This window comes from Manis pentadactyla, chromosome 5, assembly GCF_030020395.1.
Source record: "Manis pentadactyla isolate mManPen7 chromosome 5, mManPen7.hap1, whole genome shotgun sequence".
Classification (NCBI taxonomy): Eukaryota; Metazoa; Chordata; class Mammalia; order Pholidota; family Manidae; genus Manis; species Manis pentadactyla.
The window spans coordinates 171771684-171784738 of record NC_080023.1 but is presented as its reverse complement, the minus strand read 5'-3'; positions in this window follow the sequence as shown (position 1 = coordinate 171784738).

Below are 13055 nucleotides of genomic sequence, written 5' to 3'. Positions count from 1 at the left end.
TTAGAAGGTGCCGATAGAGATGAAAGGAGAGCAAAGAGAGATGGGAAGTAGTCCTGACAACATTATTTGAGCTGCTGGATCTAGTTGTGCCTAAAGCAAACAATATATTTGAACTTGTAAGTTACAAGAACCAATAAGTTCCCTTTTGATTAGAACAATTTGAAATAGTTTTCTGTCATTGACAACTAATAGTTCTTAATGTTACAAGGAGTTTTTGAAGCAAGGAAACAGAGACTGAATGATCAAAGATCCAATATTTTTATTGGGTCAAGGTAGTTAGCGGCCAGATTGGGTTCAAGTCCATGCTCTAGTTTCAAAAGGTTACAGGCATGAGAACTTGAAACTGTGTAACAAGACAGATGGCCAATCTGAGACACCGCAGAACCAACTGGAACTGTTTAACTTCTGTTCATGCCAACACCTGGTGATAAATTCATTCCATGAAAGTGGAATGGGTAAAAAGCTAGGGCATGGGCTCCACTTGTCCGAAGATGAAACAAGGCTGGTACTGTAGCCTTCCAAGGAAGCCAAGTCTCTCTCCTTTTAGAGCCATGTATGGGCAATTACACAGCATGGAGGAAATCCCACAACTTTTAAACAAATTCTTTTTATAGGAAGGCACCTCAGCATTAGCAAGTGATGCTCTATACAAAAGTATAGAGTTTGGGATTAGTATGTGTTTATGCTGAGAGAACTTAATTTACTCACCACCATAATTTACCACTCTTAGTCTAATAATACCAATCAGAATGATTTAAATATGAAATTACTTTGACTGACAATCTCTATTCCAGATGCCAAGGAATAAGCAATTTAAAAGAACCAACTGTTCAGTCTCCCTGTAAAACAAGGAACAAATGCCCATTCGTATTTGAAATGTCAACTGACCATGCTAGGTTTCTTTTTTTTTTCCAAATGACACAAAGAACAACTAATTAGTCGTTATTTTAATGATCAACACGACATTGTTTTGGGTGCTGATCCATTGGTGTCGTTCTGATGACACTTAATCAGACTGTATTTTGTAAACACCAAGCTTCCATTTGCAGCAATGGTGCTATAACTATGCTGTTGCATAGATCATTTATCAGCTTGAGACTCCATTGCCTGGAAATATTATTACGATGCATTCACTGTGTTAAGGCCTCTTGATGATTTCATATTACAAATTTGTGCTGGAGTCAAATCCAATTAGTTTCTGAAACAAGGAAACACATTGTGATTCATAAATTAAATGTTACCTGCTACTACTCAATGGGAAATGTACTTTACTATTTGGGGTGCTGAGGATTCTATACTTTTTATTTAAAAATCAAGTCAACACGCTTCAAACAGTAAATTATGTTTCTTCAAGAAATGCGTATCCTATATGTTGTAGGACAAAGAATCAAATGTCCAGTGCATTACCATTTTCCCTTTCCCTCCTAGATTTTCTGCCCCTAATAAATAAAAGCCTTGCCTTTCTATGGTCTAAAAAAAAAAAAAAAAAAGTAATGCATATCCTATTCCAGCTTCTATCAAAATAATTTCTGGTCGCAAAAATGTACAGGCTTTTTCTAATCCTGTAAGTGGTTTCTCAAGTCTCTGAGACTAATCAAGTTAAGAAATTAAAAATAAAAGTGCAAATGCACTCACTAATCAACTCAACAAATGTTTATTAAGTAAGTAATGTGTGCTAGGCATTGTGTTGCATATTGAGAAGAATAATTAAAAAAACAAAGCAAACACTGGCCCTTTTGGGATACTTGTGACAGGGCCATAAGAACTTTCTCCAAGAACTATTATTAAATAAATATTCTTGAGAATAAGAAAATTATACCATTTTGTAGAATAGCAAGGCCTAATGAAATACTTGTACCTTCCATACTAGTAATGACATGAACATTTTCCCCTTTCAAATCAATCTTGTATCATTTTGTGTGTGCAATAAATATACTATCAAATATGAAACTTTTGTATAGAGCTTCATTTGTTAATGTTGAAGCATAATTTATTTATTTATTTATTTATTTTTATTTTTTTATTTATTTTTTATTTTGGTATCATTAATCTACAATTACATGAAGGACATTATGTTTACTAGGCTCCCCCCTTCACCAAGTCCCCCCCACATCCCCGTTCACAGTCACTGTCCATCAACATAGTAAGTGAAGCATAATTTATTGAGGTAATTCCTGCAATGAACACCAAGTGTGCACCTACTGTTTGCTGAGGGAGCCATAAAGAAAATAATACAAATCTTGTTGTTGAGAATGTACCATTCCCATTAAGAAAAAAAATCGGTAGCATCAGCATGTTGTTGAGTAAGCTTTCTTCATGAAATAGAGCTGTCTTTTCTAGTTATCAACCCATCATTTGATCACTTTTTTTCTCGTGGAGGCTTTTAAGAGATTTTTCTGAGAACTCATCTGAGAGAACACTGGATATTTCTGAAAAATTCATTATCAAAGAAAAGGTGACATAATAATAGCCTCGGGAAATAACAGAAGAATCCTGCAAGTTGACATTCTGCCCACATCAGAGAGGTGACGTGGCACTCCCTGTCAAGGGAGAACACCGATTCCCTGGGATTGTCATGCAAGACATTAAAAGACAGATTAAGGATATTTTAAAGGAGTCACTGTTGGAAGAATCAGTGATTTTCCTTCCAAATTACTACCTACGAATAGTATTGTTTCCTTTTGTCCAGCTCCATTTCTGAGACAATATCAAAGCTAGAGCAAGAAGGGCAAAAGAAGATTTATATAAAATAATCTTTTCCTTGTGTCCACCAGAGCTAGAACCTGGCATCAGACAGGTGCCTCAATAACATCAGTCAGTTTAGCTGAAAAATATTACATAGAGAATAGAATACTCCAAACGCTGAACTTCTCCTCTCCCTGCACGCATCCCTGAGTCTCACAGTGACAGCTACTGAGTCTCAGGTTTGGAAAGTGAGAGGTGGGAGTAACACTGGCAGTAGATGAACGCTATACTTTATTCACCCAGCATCTACCTGTCCCCACTTCAGGCACCATGATTCTCTCCTGGAGCCCAGGTCTGATGTTGTTTCCATCCTTGTTACTCAGTGAAACTAACACTTCCTCAAACAGTTCAGGATTAAGCAGGCATCCCAGGCCTGGGAACAGAGAATATAATGCCCACTGGGACCCTGGGCAGATGGCCCAAGATGGCAGCAGAGAGCGTCCGCCTTAGGACTTCAACTGGAGCTCCTGGGCAACAGGACCTGGCTTTGCAGGAGGGTTTCTGAGAATGTAAGGCCCAGAATTTAGCTGTCATCTCACCAGCATGTAGAGTGTGCTTGTCGTAGAACGAAACTAGCACAATGGACAGGTATGATATTATAAATCAACAATATTCCCATAAAGAAAGAACAACTAAAAAACACAACAGAGGTCAGAGTTCAGAGTTGGAGAGGAGGAAACCTTGTTTGGAAGGCTGGTGTAATACGTATCTGGACTTTTCATTTACTTGAATTAATAATGATGTGAATCAATTATTATTTATTTTTTAAGGTAGATTGGAATGACTTTCTATCTTTCTGCCATTTGCAGTTGCGTCCTGAAGAATACTATATATATATATATATATATGCTATGGTTCCGTGAAATATAACTTTAATGTCTGATTAAAGGGGCACTGCTTATGAAGTCTGGCTGCCTAATATTCCAATCCCAAGGTTGCCATTTGCCACATAATCCTGAGCAATGAACTTCAGGAAATAAGAGCTTTAAGAAAGTATGTCTGGAACACATGGACCTCAAAATCTTACCTTGCACATCCCATGAATATTTAGTTAGGACACAGAGAGTTAATTAGGACATAGAGTTGCTTATTTTAATCCATGCTAACAGTTTCCCAGAACATCCTCCAGAAGACATCATTTATGTAGAATACCATGTGAGAAGTGTTGAAACCAGGCAGCCTTAAAGATATCTAATATTTATATATAATGTCATCTAGGTCAGTGCACTCACAAATATTTGCCTCAGTGTGATTGCCGGAGTGTCAGACCTGGAAGCAATCCAAATGATCACTTCATTTAATGACTTCATTATACAAACGAAAAAACCGAGGTTGAGAGAGGGGAAGGGCAAAGTTACAGTCCTATGGCCAATTACCAGCAGCAATAAGCCTATATTTAAATTTGCTGCCTCCTTCTAGAGTGTTCTTTAGTTGCAACTCCAGGGAAGACAGTAGTGTTGCACTTAAAACCCAGATTTGAGCAGCTCTGTTTAGAATCCTACCAGCTGGCTTGCTTTATTTCTAGAGTCAAAAAAATTCTGGAAAAAAAAAAAAAGAATGTTGGACTAACCTTTTGCAGGTGAGGTTGAGCATCAGTTGCTATGCAACTCGACAAGGAAGATTTACAATCTGCAGGAGTTGAGTAGGAAGCAACTGAATCTGACTGAGAGTTGAGGTCTGATTGATTCATAGAAGTGGTGGGGGTTGGGGACAACCAAGCACATACATTTATCATGGAATGTGAAGGGCAAAGAAGATATAGGTTTTCAGACTTTTGATAGCCAAGAGTTTAGTTAAAATATAGATAATTGTTCTTTATTTTTTAAATTGAATATGGAGGCGCAGCCTGTCACAGAAAAAAATTGCATTATTTTTTTGAGATGACCCCTTTTCCACTTGGAAATTCAATCCAATATTTAGATTCGAAGTACGGTCAACCTAGTAACAAAGCAATGGCCCATATTTTTTCTCCTAAAAACTAACAAATTAAAATTACACAATGAATGAAAAAACATGAGTCAAATACATTTTTGGGTTGCAAACAATGAGGAGTCAGAAGTTTATAATTTTAAATAGTTACATGATACATGTAAGTTCAGGTGTTATTAAGAACATTTGAAAAAAATCTTACTATAGATATTTGAATAGTAAGCCATCTATTAAATCTGGAAATAATGCAGTTGCCATCATTTTCCACCACGTCCTTCTCATGTTTCTTTACTCTCTTATAATTTCTCCTTCTTGAAAAGTCCCAGGAATTCGTTATGACTTTGTCAGTCCTCTAAAACCCCAGTGTCTTTCTGCCGGCCTTCCCTTTTCAGGTTGAGAAGCCTCATTAATTGAGATTTGTTTTTTTCCAACATTGCATCAAAATGTATCTGTATCAAATATAATTCCCATTAGAATGTGCATTCATCTTAGATTCTCACTGAAAAATAAAAATAAAAAAAACAACCAAGAGGCAAAATTCTAGCCCTTGAGAAAAGGACAGGTAGTTCTTCTCTGTCTCTTGGTTTTTAATTTACAATGTGAGGTCGCTTCTAAGTATAGTTAACAATAAGTTCATTCCAAAACTTTATGTTCCACTTAGGTTGGAATATATGTGGGACTTGACCCTCATTTCTAAAAATAGTAGATGAGATATCCTAAGATCCCTCTGCTACAAAATGTCTAAAACTCTGAATAAAATATATATTAAGACATCCCTTTGAACACACAGATGTGTTCTGAAGGAGGGCATACATCCAGAGGAGCACAGAGGCGTGAAGTTGCCCTAAGGGCATCTGCCAACCTCCTAAGTCACATGAAACAGTCAGTAGAATGCTGTTGAGGAAGATAGGAGGCTAGTCGTAGTTCCTGGGAATTTGGAGCGGAGATTCCTGTATTACCTAGACTCTCCAGGGCTTATACATTCAGGGATAAGTTTAAATGAAGGATAACCGATCCCATTTCACGTAAGTCGGCAAAGACACTTGTCTGTGTAAGTTTTGACTCTGCCTACAGGTGAAAATGTTTTCTCTTGAAATGTGCAATCTACAACTGACCCTACATGGATTCAGGGTTTAAATTCACTTAACTGAAGCCTGATTTTGAATTAAAGTTTTGACGAGCATGGGAACACAGTGAACATCATGCAGCATGAAGAAACAAGGCAAAATAAGGCAGAATCAAACTGTTTCTCTTCTTTAATTCTCTCCATTTTCCCCTTCTGGAACTCTGGTTAAACATGGAAAACTTCTTATCATCTTTAATTCAATGGCTCTGAATGGTTTGGTTTTATTCCCAACATTTTCTCTGATTTTATGACATATGCCAATTACCTTCAAAAATGAGGCAAATGTTTATGGGAGCCACCAATACCTGTACAGGTACTGAAGACATTTATGAAATTTTAGGATAAAGAAAAAAATTGCTAATGATCTGAACTAAGAGAAAAAAATGTTAGACAATAATAGACAAAATATCTTAAATAGTTTATCTTTCAAGAAAAGCAAAGATAATGGTTTAATCTTGATTTGTATTTTGCTTTATACTGAACAGGAAAAGACTATTAGAACAGAAATAGGGTAAAATTTCAAATCACTAAATAAAATAGAAAAAGAAATTTGAAAGAGACACAAAGCATTTGGAAGCAGAAACAAGAAAAATGAAGAAAAAAGAGAAAACTTAAAGAAAATGTATAGAAACAGAATCATGCAAAATGTACTCCTTTATAATATTTCTTTCACTGTGTAATGTTTTTATATTCCACCATGCTATTGTGTGTATCACTAGTTGGGTGTTTCTCTTGCTGAATAGTATTCATTTGTATGACTTTCACGAAGTTTGTTTATTCTTTCTTCTGTTGATGGTCACCTGGCATAGTTCCAGGTTTAGGCTATTATGAATAAAACTTCTGTAAACAATTCTTGTACAAATCTTTTTGTGAATATGTGTTTTCTTTTCAGTCTTGTGTAAGTTCCTAAGAGTGGTATTGCTGCCTCCTGGGGAAATGTATACTTAATTTTATTGGAAGCTACTAGACATTTTCTCAAAAGGGTTGCACTGTGTTACAGTCCCATCAATGGTGTATGAGAGTTCAGGGTTTCCCACATCCCCAACAACTTTTGCTGTTGATTTTTTTTTTCAAAAATAGCAATTCAATTCAGGTGAAGTATTACTTTCTCTTTATGAGGAATGCACACTACCTGTTAAGTATTTTTTCCAGGAATAGATGATAGATAAACAGATAGATAGAAAGATAGAAAGACAGAACAGAAAAAAAATGTTAAACTGCATCACAAGAACATAGTCAAACAAAATTGACACTGTGGGAAATTCTTCAGGAGAAATTATCTTGTTTCTCCAAAAAATAAACTGTTAGGCAAGAGCTGTAGGAGGTGGAGAAGGGAATCTATAGATTGAAGGGCAGCTGGTAAAATTCACCTTTTGATGTAGGCGGCAGTTGCAATGGTATTCCCCTCATGATCACGTTTGCTTTGTGTGATTTTCTGTCTTTTATATTTAACGATTAAAAATATTTTTGAGAAAAGTCATATCTTAAGTAACAACAAAAGGGTTTTTAGTAAATTATCTGAACACAATGCAATAAATTTGCAAAGGAAAGGCAAAAGGATTGAAAAACTTTAAGAGATAAAAACCACTCCATGGTTGGAAAGAAAACTGAAACTATTATGTAACTACCTATTAAGAAAGTAACTTTGGTGATACTACTAGTATATGGCAATGTTTAAAGATTGTACACAAAACTGCATCCAAAGAAAACATGATTTAATGCATAACTGCTAAGTGTATTAACTGTTAAAATAAGCTATACATAGCAAAAAATTTTTAATGCCCTAAAACTAGAAAAATGTCTTGAAAAAATACAAACATGTTAATTTACTCAAAAAGGTAAAGGAAACAAATAAAAAAACAGAAGAAACTAAAGTTATTCATAACTAAGCCCATAAAAGATACTATACTTGCATATTTTTATTGCTGTGACACATATATAATATACATATATATATATCATATAAGAGTACCTATATACATATGAAAATTTTAAAGAAAACTAAAACTAGTTCCCATTTATCCACCAATAAGCTTAAGAAACAGGAAAATAACACTGAGTTTTAAACCCTCAGTACACTCTTCATAAATGTTAGTTCTCATAGGAAATGGCTGTCCTGATTCTGGCATCATTTCACTTGAAAATCATTCCTTTGCCTTTTTATTTTTTAATTTTTTAATTTTATTCTTGGTATCATTAATCTATTTTTACATGAAGAACATTATGTTTACTAGGCTCCCCCCTTCACCAAATCCACTCCACAAACCCCATCACAGTCACTGTCCATCAGCGTAGTAAGATGCTACAGAATCCCTACTCATCTTCTCGGTGTTGCTCAGCCCTCCCCGTGTCCCCCACGCACTATACATGCTAATTGTATTGCCCCCTTTCTTTTTCCCCACCCTTATCCCTCCCTTCCCACCCATCCTCCCCAGTCCCTTTCCCTTTGGTAACTGTTAGTCCATTCTTGGGTTCTGTGATTCTGCTGCGGTTTTGTTCCTTCAGTTTTTCTTTGTTCTTATACTCCACATATGAGTGAAATCATTTGGTATTTGTCTTTCTCTGCCTGGCTTATTTCACTGAGCATATACCCTCCAATAATTTTAACACATTCATACATACCTCTAACAATATATTTTATAGTTTTGCCATGTGTGACCTTCATATCAATGGAATTATATTACAGGTTCTGTTAATCTCTCTCTCTCAAAAACATGTTTTTCAGTTTTATCCCACATTCATTCATTTTCATTCTTCTATAGTGTTTGAGTGTCTAATTATCAAAAAATATATCTACCCATTCTGTTTATCTATTCTACTGATGATGGACAAAATTATGCTGGACATATTAGCTATTAGGAAATTCTACTCTAAATATACTTTCATCTCATCATGAACATACGCAAGAAGTTCTCTAAGTGTTTTATAGGAGTCGAAATATTGACATGCACATATATACATATATACTTTGTTAACTTCACTAAGTAATGCCACCTTGTTTTTCAAAGTAGTTATGGCATTTTGCATTCCCATGTAAAGAAATCACCACTTGGTGTCATTTTCCTCTTTAAATTTTGCCAAGATGAAATGTATAACATGGTATCTCATTGTGCTTTTGATTTGCATGCATTATTACCAATGATGTGGGGACTATATTACTGTTTACTTTCTATTCCTGTTTTCTTTTCTAATGCCTTTAGTGAAGTGGGTTATGTTTATTATTGGTTTGTAGATGCTGTTTATATTTTCTGGATCCTAATCCTTATTGGTTATATATTTTGAAAATATCTCCTTTGTTTCAGTTTTATATTTGTCTTTTCAGCTTTGTGATACTTATTGGTAAAAAATCATCTTTAATACAATCCAACATATTAATATTTTTCTTTATGCTTTCTCATCTTTGTCATTTATAATTTAAAATGCTATATTCTAATGTTAAAATATGTTCTTCTAAGCTTCGTTTTAAAAAATTAATGAATTATCTTTCATATTTAAACCATAAATCCATCTGAAATTGATCTTTATGCTAGTATAAGCCTGAGATTCAATTTCATATGTTTCTATATAGAGTTGACCCAGCATAACTTATTAAATAGCCCATTATTCCTGCAGGGACCTGCTTTGGAAGCTATTACATAATAATACATGAAGTTTCATATATGTATGCTTATGTTTTGTGGCTTTTGACCTCATTCTATTGGTTTATTTTATTATGCCAACTATAGATATACTCACAGGATGAATTATTTTAAGTGAAGGGACAGAAAATCCTGATTTTTCTCATTATCTCAGAAAAAGGGAGAAAGGGGAAAGAAACCTATAGAGAGAATGGTCCCTATTTCATATTTCAAAAACTAGTACATATTTTAGACTGAAATCTCAAAAAATATTACACAGTACAAATTGCAATATATACACACACATACCAAAGTAATAAGAAATATTTCTAAGCAATTATTAGTCTACAGAATCAGCACAGAACAGCAATCACATATATTAACATCTCTCTTTCTCCAGTTATATCATTACCAAGTTATATTAGCTCATGGACTATAAGCATGGTTTATAAATATGAAATCCATAAATCTATTTTATAACATCAGAAAGTCATACTTAAAAATCCATAGTCTATATGTGGGAGAAATAAGCATTTGATGACATGAAACAACCATGTCTAATAATAAATTATATTCATAACTAGGAATTTAACAATTACTTATTTATGATGACCTATGTGAAACCAACAGCCAACAATGGGCAAAGAGATGTGAGGCACAGAGGTATTCTAACTAAAGTAAACATCCGATTGCTGTTATCACCACTATAATTTAATAATATTCTGAAATTCTAGATAGAATTAGCAAACACCAACAGAAAAATTTCAGAAGTGAAATTATTACCAAGATGAGAGAAATTATCATTATTTCTAGAAGATACTACTAGTCTACCTAAAAATAAAAGCACAATGGACTGTCCACTGAAAAAATTTTTTAAACTGAGAGCTTCAATAATTTTGTAGGACTCAAAAATCAATATGAAATAGAAATCTTTATATATTAATAATAACTAGGAAGAGTTTAGGGAAAAAACCCTAAAACCTCCTTTTCAGTGATACTAACACACTAACCCTAGCAGTCCTTGGACCCAGGGATAACATTGACCCTACATATGCTGAACCTGTATGTATAAATTTTACAAAATCTTTACTGTGGAGAATGCACAAAAAAATTAAATAAATGAGCAGGTGCTTACCCCATTCAACTCTGAATGTCAGTGGGCAGTGATAACCAGGAAATATTTCAATCTAAGAAAGAAAAAATGAAAGATAAATTTTTACCTATAAAATTGGAAATCCTCTAAAATCTTATCTATGTGTTATTAGTTATTAGACTAATGAGTGAAGGTACAAGAAAGCAGGTCTCATTCTGCTGACTGAAGTGTACTTGACATAGAATTTATCTAAAGAGAAGTTTAGAAATATAGATGAACAGGCCCTTATAATGCATAGGAATTTTGGTCCTACTTTTCCACCCCTAATATTTTATTGCATGGAAATAATCACAGATGAGGACAAACCTTAACTATTAGGTTGTCATCAAATGTCTGTGAATAATTTTTTAAAATGGTGGAAATATCTGGCATGAATAACTTATAGGAGATAGAGTAAATAAATTGTGGAACAGTAATAAAATGGAATATCATATAATTATTTAATAAAGTATATAAAGTATTTTAAAAATGGAGAAAATAGTCACACTGCCTTTAATAAGTATATGAATTGCTTCTAAAATTTGTAGTTCCTTCTCAAAATATATGTATATAACCATCTACTGACCTATCAATTGATCTTATATATACTAAACAAAATGGATAATGTTCTTAGCATATGACAATGATCAGGATTATAGGCTTTGAATTCAGCCAGATTTGACTCTGAATCTTGCTTTACTCTTTACCAGCCACATACCTTTGAGGAAGTTAATTAACTTCTCCAAGCCTCAAGTTTATGCATCAATGAAATAGTAACACATCATTGGGTTGAAGAAAGGACTAATAAGATAATATATACAGTATCTCACATAGTTAGTATTCAATATTCCAAAGCTCTTGTTATACTTATTGTTAGTAATAATAATTTGTTATGGAATTAATATTATAATGCACTTAGTAGTATAATAAATAGACCATACAATTAATATTAGATTAGTATACACATTGATTTGTGAATCCTAAGAATGATATGCACTATTTTCACACTTCCTGGAAAAGAGTATCATGCTCACATTTCTCTAACCCTAAGCCAAAAAGCTGAGGCAATTTCCCCAAAAGTATAAATTGTCATACTATCTGATTGTCATGCAAGCAACATAACAGCTAATAAAATAAGATTAAATATCTAAACTTCACCAACTTTGGGGAAAACAAAAAATGCCTAATTAAGTATTGAGTAAAAGAAGTAATTAAAATTACAAAAACAGGTTAGTTAGACAATAAAAACAATGAAACACTAAATATCAGCTTTATGGGGTATGCCCAAAACTGCAGTGTGAGGCGAATTCAGCATCAAGTAATTCTATTACTACCAAAGAAAAAATGTCAATATATGACAGAAAGTGAAAAACAGTGACAATGGGAATTAATGAAAGAAAGAAGAGAATGAATCAACAAAAAAGCAGAAACCTAGAAAAAACAGTAATCAGAAAAAGCAGTGGATGTATTGCTTATGGTCAGGAACTGGTTCTTTATTCTTATAATTCTGTGTTTATAACAGCCTTTCCAGCCTAATTGAGAAAAATGAGATAAATCACAAAGCACAATATTGATGCCGATAAGGGAGACTGTCTTTCACATAAACAGAATATTTAGAATGGCAGTTTTTTATGTACACAATGGAGGTAGTGGGGAGAGTATCAGGAGGCTAACTTTCTAAAGAATAAAAATAAAATGACTGAGGATGTAGATAACCTAATAGAACAGTAACTATAGTGAAAAAGCACTTTTAAGAATTATTGAAGAATTACTCCCTCTAAAACAAATCTCTACACTCAGCTTGTTTTCCAGATTCATTTATTTAATATATTATTAAAATCAATCAATCAACCTATCTATCTATCTTTGGGAAAGTGTGAATGTCAGGTGTTGCTTCAGGGCCAGGAATACAGCTGTGAGCAAATCTCTAATAGCACAGACAAAAACCAAATAGATCTAAAATGCTGGGAGCTGGTTTAGAGCTACACAGGAACAAATCAAAGGAGGAGTAAGAGAAAAGAGAAAAGAGAAGTATGAGAGGCAGGGACAGCACCTGCCTGTCTGGGCTCAGATCCGCACTACACGGCTTAGAAGCGGTATGAACTTGTGCAAGTGACTTCAAACATTTGTGTCTTGTCTTCCTCATCTGCAAAATGGGATTACTAGCTTTTACCCCACAGCATTGTAAAGGTTAGGTGAGTTAACATGGGAAACCCTTAGCATAGTGCCTGGTATATAACAAGACCTAGATATGTGAGCTTGAAGGAAAGGAGGGGAGGTTCTCTTACATAATGTACGGCGCAGAAAGCTTTTCTCAGAAGAGGCCTGAGAAAATCCCTGAAGTAAGCAAGGTAAGACCCCTGGTGGCGATCTGGATAAATTCCAGGAATAAGAAGATTTGGCAGAAAGTCCCTTGAGTCTGTGTCTGATCCGACGTCCTTGGGGAGAGAGGATTCAGAAAGGATGTTTGATTAGTAAACCCACAGGATCTCTCAAGACCATGATG